General features: G+C 33.4%; 1 non-coding gene across 1 annotated transcript; it reads right to left on the bottom strand.

Moving 5' to 3' along the window:
* Nucleotides 1-7,131: 7,131 nt before the first annotated feature.
* Nucleotides 7,132-7,234, bottom strand: LOC122097976. Its single transcript, XR_006145628.1, has one exon. It is a non-coding gene; the product is annotated as a U6 spliceosomal RNA (small nuclear RNA).
* Nucleotides 7,235-9,220: the final 1,986 nt, after the last annotated feature.

The raw sequence follows: 9,220 nt of genomic DNA, 5'->3' as shown, positions 1-9,220 counted from the left end.
CCTTCAGCAGGCAAAAGTTTCATTTCTTTCATTTCTTTATTATAATATCATAATACCTGCATGTTGATTTGTTTTCCTCTGCTATTTTCAATTCTATTCTTCATCCATTAGGTATGTAGGGCTTTGAATCACCAATTTCTTAAAATACCTATGTAGCTTATATTGTGATTTAACTCTCAGTAATATAAATATGAATTTATCTCTGAGTCTCACCTTGAGCTATATTAATATGAAATTTATGCAGTCTCAAGCAAGAAATGTGACTATTTTACTCTTTTCTATTTTTTAATAAATAAATCTTTTCTCTTTTGGAATATGTTCGCATCTTTTATATTTCTCCAGTGAACATCATTACTTTTATAAAAATAAATATAAAGTTTAGACATGAAGACAACCCCCCCTCCATTATCAGTTTAAAGTAAATCTTTGGGGACTCTTTTATATATAAAATTTTAAAAGTTCAATGCTCAGGTTTATACATGAATAATCCAATGCTTCAGTCAATTAGGCAAAAGAACTACCATACCACATTAACTCTCAATTTACTTAAAGCCACCAAAATAGTGTGCATGAACATCACTCATTTTTCGAAAGTGACTGGTCAAAACATAATTTATATTATATTGGAAAGATAAAAAATCAAAATTACACCCAGATTTGCTGTCAGTAAAAAAAAAGAAATGTATTAAATGTTAATTAAAGATGAACTTATTTCAGGTTCTAGGAAAAAAGGAAAAGCTGGGATAATAGAAGTACAATGTATTTCATAATATCAGAATAACTGTAATAATCCACTTACAGAAATGGTCTATCAAGATGGCTTTTCAAGGTTGACTGTGAAAAATGTTCATTTCCAAGTCACCACCATAAAGCAGATCACATCCCTGGGGGCAAACTTTTGGAAGGAAGGTTCCCCTTCCTTCCTTCTCTTTTGATAAATCAAACCATAATATTTCTACAGTTGTGACCAGCCTGGAACACATTTTCCCAAGAATATTCTGTAGTGTAAAGAGGACCAACTATCAAAACAAAGGTGAAAATTCTTTTCTACTACAGAATGACTTATCTGGCTTATATTTTTTGTTATTTTCATTACTTCAAACACATGGATTATTTATATTGGGATTAGACAAGTGTCAAAGTATTAATGGAATAAACATTCAGTTTACTTTCATATATCCAATATAATACAATTAACCCCTTATGGAAAATTAACTCCAACTGTAGAAACAATGTCAGGAATATAAAATAAGCCTCAATACATATAATCTGGCACATATAAACCAGCATCTACTCAGAAATTCAGTCGCTCTATAAATATTTATTTGTTACAAAATAATAAATATTTAATTAATGAATATGACTTTTGTCATCTGAAATACTCCTCGTGACAATAATTGTGTATAATTGTATAGATGTCACCTACACAGGAATTTAACATGCATTTAGAAATCAATTTTCCACAATTTAAGCTAGATGAGAGGAGTAATATCCTCGTGTATTGTGTGGTGTGAATTTTACCACAGTGCTGAACCCTTCCACCTAATACCAAGAGTCATATGCAATAATTTATTTCATGTTAAGATGAGTGCTAAGTGTAGAATACAATTTGAATTATTACATTAATTCACAGAAATGAAACAATAATGATATGTTATTTGTTTAGATTCTAATGCTATTCAATTTTACAATTCATGAAATATATTATTAAAATTAGTTTCACTTTCTTCTTTTCTATAGCTGGCTATTTAAACATTACAAATTACATATTACATATTAAACATTCAATATTAAGAAATAAAAAATGAGTAACTTATTATTAAAATGATATATTATTAAATTGTGATTTAAATTATAGTGCTAACAAATTGTGTTGAAAACAACATTTAATAGAATTATGGGTAATATTTTTTAAACTCAGCGGCTTGTTATTTGTTTCCTAATTGTGTCATTTGTTATTACTGGCCCAAGTCATCTCTTCACCTCGGTTAGTTTTCTATTTCATCTCTATTGGTTTGCTGATTGTGCATTTTGTTTTCCCTTTTTAATGGCTGACATGAGGCTGAAAATCTGTATGCTAGGTTATTACTTCTTATGTAAAAGTAAAATTACTGATCTCCACAGCTGTTGCCCGCACTCATATCTCCTGTATTGCTGCTCACATATATTTTGTTTTATTTTTTATTTAAATTGTATTGTCAAGATAAAGTACGGGGGGGGGGGTTAGTTACATAAGTAAGGTAATGAATTCATTTCTTTTATAACTTGTTACCCCTTCTCCAATTTTTCTCCCTCCATCCCAATGCCCCCCCCCCCAAGATTATTTCCAACATTTTGTTTTGTGAGTATCACAGTTGTTTAGGTTACCCATTTGTCCTTTGTCTCACCATTTTGTTTTTTCTATTTCCTTTCCCAAGTTCAGATCAACATAATTACAATACACAGGGCATCAAAATCCAATACAGTGACTTCAGGCGATAAACCATAGGTGGGGAAAACACAAATAAAACAAAAATAAAAACAAATCCCATAGTACATTAAGAACAACAACAAAGAACATGTATTGGAGTTTATTTCACTTGGAATCACCTTATAGTGTCATACGTACATAGCTTTGAGCTAATCTGCTCATCTACTATGGTTATCCTTGATGTACACAATAATGCTCCCCTATTACCCAGTAATCTCACTTCTGGGCATTTAACAACGTGACCACAAACAAGGCTACACTAAAGCTACCAGCACAATTATGTTTATTACAGTAGTATTTACCCTAGCTAAGATATGGAATCAACTCAGATGCCCCTCAGTAGCTGAATGGATCAAGAAAATGACACACACACACACACACACACACACACACACACAACAGAGAGATATACATACATGCACTACTATGCTTCCAGGGCTGGAGAAGTGGCTCAGTGGTAGAGCACTTGCCTTGCATTCCTGTGTCCCTGGATTCAATTCCTCTGCACCACATAAGCAAAAAGAAAAAAAGCCGGAAGTGGCGCTGTGGCTCAAGTGGTAGAGTGCTAACCTTGAGCTGAAGAGCTGAGGGAAAGTGCCCAGGCCCAGAGTTCAGGCCCCACGACTGGACACACACACACACACACACACACACACACACACACACACACACACACACACACACACATACACACAAAAAATCCTATGTTTCCATCAGAAAGAAAGCTACCATCTCATTTTTGAAGAAATGGAAGATCTTCGAAATAAATCATATTAAGTGAAGTAAGCCAGACTTAAAGAAACATAGGTCCCATGGTTTCTTTTATTTGTAATAATTAGTTTACATCAAGGATAATCTCATGTAGTTTAATTTGACATTTTGTTCTATATTGAGCATGCAACATTATTGCTATATTGTTTGTTATTATTTCTACAAATAGGCAGGAATATTTAAAGAATTACGTTCATCTTATCCATTACTGAAGGAAGAACAAATAAAAGAGCAACCCCTACTCGGAAAAACAACTCGTACTAATTTAGCTTCATTCCTATGTAAGGCCAGTGTTGTCCCCTGTATCTTCATGTTGTACATTACGACTCTATACCGGTTCAACCAGTATATCTACTATCTTCTACATTGTGACCTAAATGCCACAGTAATTCCACTTTATTTTACTTGTTAAAAAATTTCTCTCTTAATGTTTGAGCTTGGTTTGTGTGTGTGTGTGTGTGTGTGTGTGTGTGTGTGTGTGTGTGTGTTTACAAAGATCAGAGTACATTATTTTTCTTCATTTAGAATACATCTTTCAGGTCATTGTAATTTGTGGCTAATGGCATAAGTATCTTGCTATTTTAAGAATGAAACAGAGAAAGATATTTGTGCATGTATCACGGTTGCTTTATTAGTCTGTAGTTGAACACTGAACTTCGATTTATGTATTGGCTGTTGTTGTGAATAATGTGAATAACAATGAACTACAGATATATTTGAGTTACCCAGAGAGAAATAATCACATGATTGGTGGGGCAGATGATATTTTAACTTTGGAGTTCTATAGAAAACTGCATATTACTTTCTGCAAGGAGAACACTAATCTGTATTTTGAAGAAGAGTGTAGAAAATCTCCTTTTCTCCACACTCTCACCAACATTATTACCTTTGTTAAAAGGTAATAAAGTGCCGGTTTTTGCTATGTGCAGTACCCCAGACTGGCCTTAGACTTATCCAACCTCCTAAATGCTTGGAATTAAAATCTTTTACCACCACACCTGATTCCTTTGATCTTTTTGATAAAAGTTATAGTAGTTATGAAGTAGTATCATAGTAATTTTGAATTACATTTCTCTAATGACTTCTGCTCACAAAACATTAAGCCAGCATAGGAGTTGTATTAAACAACTTTGTAAACTTACTGGCGATTTTTCAGGGCTTTAAGAAGAATATGTCTATTCAGATCTTTTGTCCATTTTTAATCTAGTTTCTTGTTAATCTCATCTTTAATCTCTCTATACAAAATCAACAATTAATTCAAAGTAGTAGAAAGGAAAAATATTAAGCAACTCCTATCATTTTCAATTATCAATAGCATGATATTTCTTAATCATTTTCTGTTGACGCTTGAGACTATATAACTCAATTTAGTCAGACTTTTTACAAGGCTGTATGTGTTTTATTTATTTTACTTTGATTATTCTTTCCAAAGCCTGTGTGTCTAATTTCCCTTGGTTTCTTTCAGTCTCAATTAGTTGAGGTGTCAAATGAAGAATAAATGGAAGGAAGCAAACAAAAAAATAATATAGTTCAGCTCATCTGATGATACCTCTACAAGAATGAGGAAAGAGTTGATCCAAGAACCTATGATAGGACATCAAAAAGAGAATTCATTTTTCTAGGTCTTTCTTATCTTTGTGATGTAATTTAAATAATGTAAAACACAATTTACTACTAAGATACTTTTATGTTTTATCAGTTTTGCACATTTTCATATGCACTTCACCTCAGTCTACAACATTCCTTCATCATTCTGTCCCTGATATTTTTACATACACAAGACATAAGATAACCAGTTTGATTTACAGCATGAGAAGTTATCCACCTGGCTTCCTTGGAAGCAGAGCATGGTCAATAGATAACATTACTTCTGATTGCTCACTACATGTAATGGTTTCTGTAATACTTATCACATTCTTTTTAGTATTTTATAAACTTCTGGCTAAACTCAAACTCATTCATAGACGTTTGTGTTAAGTATTTCACAAGTTTTATTTCCCTTAATTCTTAAGATAACATTTTCTATAAAACTAATGTTATTACCATTTTAGTGTTTGGAAACATTGTAATTAAAGGCAGTAAGTGCATGGCTCAAACACACACTTTGAGCAAAGAAATGAGTCAAAGTTTCCAAAAGTCTTTCAGCAATACACAAAAGGTAGGTAAAATCTCTCCATTCTCTTACACTCTCAATTCAATATTCATATTTCCAAGAAATAATAGCATAGCAATTATTGCCCATGGTGATAGTTTTCTGTTATATTTGGTCTTCAACACAGATTGTGTTGGTGACATTGGGTTATCATGCACAGAGCTGAGCTTATAAGAGAAAAATTTCTTCAGTCCCATAGTTCCTGTTTCCTTTTTAAAAAGTACTAAAACTTTTAAATATTTTCACTTATTGTGTTAAGAATCCAAAAAAACGAAAAAAAAATTGCATATAATCACTCCAAAATGCTTTAAAAATAAATGATAAAACAGGACCCCGTGAAGTAAACTTTCTTCTACTTTTAAAATTATTCTAAAAGACTTGTGCTGGTTGGTCACATCTGTAAACCTAACTATTCGCCATATCAACACTGAAGCTAGAGATCTGTGGATAACAGTTGGAAACCAATGGGGGAAAAATAAATTCATAGGATTATTTTTCAAAAATTTCAATGAATTAGCAACAGGCCAGGAATGGAGATGTAGCTCATATAGTAGCTCACCAATCTAGAGAGGAAAGGCCTAGCAAGACTTTGAAGCCCTGATTTCAAACTCTGAGCACACCAACATACATGGAATTGGATGAGAACACACACTCTTGCACACACACACACACACATTCAAAATACCTTCATATTAATGTTTTGCATCAATTTCTTTGTTAACAATATTATATGAGTAAAATAAAGGAAATAAACTCTTCCATCTCAGAACATGTTATATGTTTTCTATTGTAAAATTCTGTACACAGGGGTCACATTTACATGAGCAAGGTAATGAGTACATTTCCTAACATGCATTGTTACCTCCTCCTTTATGTTCCCCTACCATCCCTTCCCTCCCACCTTTACAAGCACACTACCCTCCCTAAGTACACTTCCCCTGCCTAAATTGTAAAGTTCATTTTTCATCATAGTGTCTTGTGCATCTCATTGTTATAATGGGTCAACCTGTATCCCTATTTAAGCATCTTGTTTTTTTCCTTTCCCTCCCCAAATTAGAGGAACATATATACAAGATGTGGGCGCACCAACTTCAAATACAGTGTAAACGGGTTATAGCATGGGGGAGGAACATATAAAGAAACAAAAAAAACACATCACCTGTTATAAGTACGTTAGAATCAATAACAAGCAAGAGAAAAACACACGTGTGTTCCTATCTTGGGTTTGATTTGCCTAATCTGGTCATATGTGCAAAGCTTTTAACCTTTTCTGCTTATCTCAGACATAAAATAGTTATTAAAAATTAAGGAAAACATAGGGCTTATGTTTCTTTGGATCTGGCTTACATCACTTAATATTTTTTTCCAAGTCTTTCCATTTTCTAACAAATTGGGCGATGCCATTCTTTCTGATGGAGGCAAAGAATTCCATTGGTATAAATACCACATTTTCTTGATCCATTCATCTACTGAGGGGCATCTGGGTTGGTTTCAGATCTTAGCGATGGTAAATAATGCTGCAGTAAACATAGTTGTGCTGGTAGCTTTAGTGTGGTCTTGTTTGTGATCATCTGGGTAAATGCACAAAAGTGGGATTCCTGGGTCATAGGGGAGCTCTATGTGGAGTCTTTTGAGGAACCTCCATAGTACTTTCCAAAGGGTTGAATAAGTTTACACTCCCACCAAGAATGCAGTACAATTCTCTTGTGGCTACATCCCCTCCAGCATCTGTTGTTGTAAAAGTATGGAATGGTTCAGGAATTTGCCTGTCATCCTTTCTCAGGGGCCATTCTAATCTTCTCTGTATTGTTCCAATGTTAGAGTACTTGATGCTGAATTGAGCATAGAACATTTTTTATATATAAAGTGTAATTTATTTTCTTAAACTAGACAATTCAACAAAAAGTAAGCTCAAAAGAATTGCCATGAAATTTTAGAACCATGTACTTCTTACATAAGCACACATTTAAGAATAAAGACTGACATGTCAAAAACAAAATAATTCCAGATATTTGTTGTTCAAGAGATGTGTAAGAGGAGGAATTCAATTATTTTATACAAGGCACCTGTCATAATGAACACTGAAGCAAGTGTTAAGGTTTTTTTTTAAGTTTTAATGTTTTAAACATATTTAATTTTGGGAATTTGCTTATATATGCCAAAACTAGGACTGTTTGGCAGGACATAAATTTTTTTGGGGGTGGGAGTCTGCGAGTGGGGCCTGAACTCTGGGACTGGGCGCTGTCCCTCAGCTCTTCAGCTCAAAGCTACTGCTCTACCACTTGAACCAACGTTCCAGTTCCAACTTTTTTCTTTTTGCTTATGTGGTGCTGAGGAATCGAACCCAGGGCTTCATGCATGCAAGGCAAGCACTCTACCACTGAGCCACCTACCCAGCCCCAGGTCATAAAACTTTTTGATAAAGTATTTAAGATTTATGGTAGCAGACATATGCTACTAAGTATGTACATTTCAGAGTTTATACAAATTTTACTAATGAGAAGTTGCAAAGTCTTTGTGTAAAGGAGCAGAATAAAGAGTTAAGACTTTCAACTACATAGTTTCTATTAAAAATATAGGGCTTCCTTATTTTAGATGTTAGTGAGGAACAAATGATGATATAAGCCATATACAAATGATGAGATGAGCCATAAATAGTAATCTTAATGGGTAACTTTAAAGACTGCTCATAGCTTTTAAAACTCTTGTTGAACATCATAATCTTAGGCAGTTTTAAATGTACAGGAATATGAGAAAATAGTAAAATCTAATACGTAGTACCCTTCAAATACTGAAAACACTGGTAATTGTTTTGCTTTTCATTTTATTAATCATTAATATTTAATTATTGGTTTTTCTTATTTGTAGCATTGTTTTCCTTGTTGTAATATAATACAACTTTTTGTAAGTCATCATTATGAAGTACTTGCAGAAGGTTACTGGGATGGCCAAACCATTTTTTATAGGTGCATGTGAATTTATGAAGAGGAAAATTAAGAACAAAATATTTATTTAAAAAGTTATGAAGTAGAGTCTGAATCAGGAATGTTGATAAATGTCCACACCTAAAATCTTACCCAGAGGCTGAAGCAGTGATTTTAAAGAGTTGAGGCCACAAAAGTGAGAGACTGTGTTTAGTTTTGTTTTATATTTTGATTTTGCTGGTAATGGGGCTTGAACTCTGGGTCCTAGGTGCTGTCCCTCACCTCAAGGCTAGTGCTACCACTTGAGCCACAACACCACTTCCATCTTTTTCTCCTTATGTGGTGCTGAGAAATCAAATCTAGGGCCTCATGCATGCAAGGCAAGCACTCTAACACTGAGCCACCTTCCAAGCACCTGATAGAATGTTTTTTAAAAAATCAATTTATCCAACATTTGCTTTCTGCTTTGGGTTATGTTATTAAATATATGAATACCTTTTTATATCATTGTGAATTGTCATACTTCTGAATTTATACTAACTTCAACCACTTTATCCTTTTCAAAGTCATGAAATAGCTCAGAGTTTGCTTCCATGAAGATTGTTTTTACATTTAAAATTTCTCCTGAGACATTTTTATTTTTAATAAAATAACTTTATATTTCATTTTGATGGGTTATCATACATCAAATACCTTGAAATGTATATGTAGAGTCTAAAGACAGCAGTATGAATATTCTCATACTGCTCTTGTTTACCTGTTATGCACTTTTAGTATTGTGATATTTCTCTTTCTCTTTCACTCTCCCATTTCCTCTCTTTCTCTTTCATGCTCCATGTCTGCTGCTCTTCTATGGTGAAAACTTTAAAAACTTGAAAAAGGAAATCAAAACAGAACTTAGAA

Source organism: Dipodomys spectabilis, unplaced genomic scaffold (assembly GCF_019054845.1).
Source record: "Dipodomys spectabilis isolate Male_0828 unplaced genomic scaffold, ASM1905484v1 ptg000446l, whole genome shotgun sequence".
In the NCBI taxonomy this organism is placed as follows: domain Eukaryota; kingdom Metazoa; phylum Chordata; class Mammalia; order Rodentia; family Heteromyidae; genus Dipodomys; species Dipodomys spectabilis.
The sequence above is the reverse complement of the archived record's forward strand: the minus strand, read 5'-3'. Positions and strand labels throughout refer to the sequence as shown.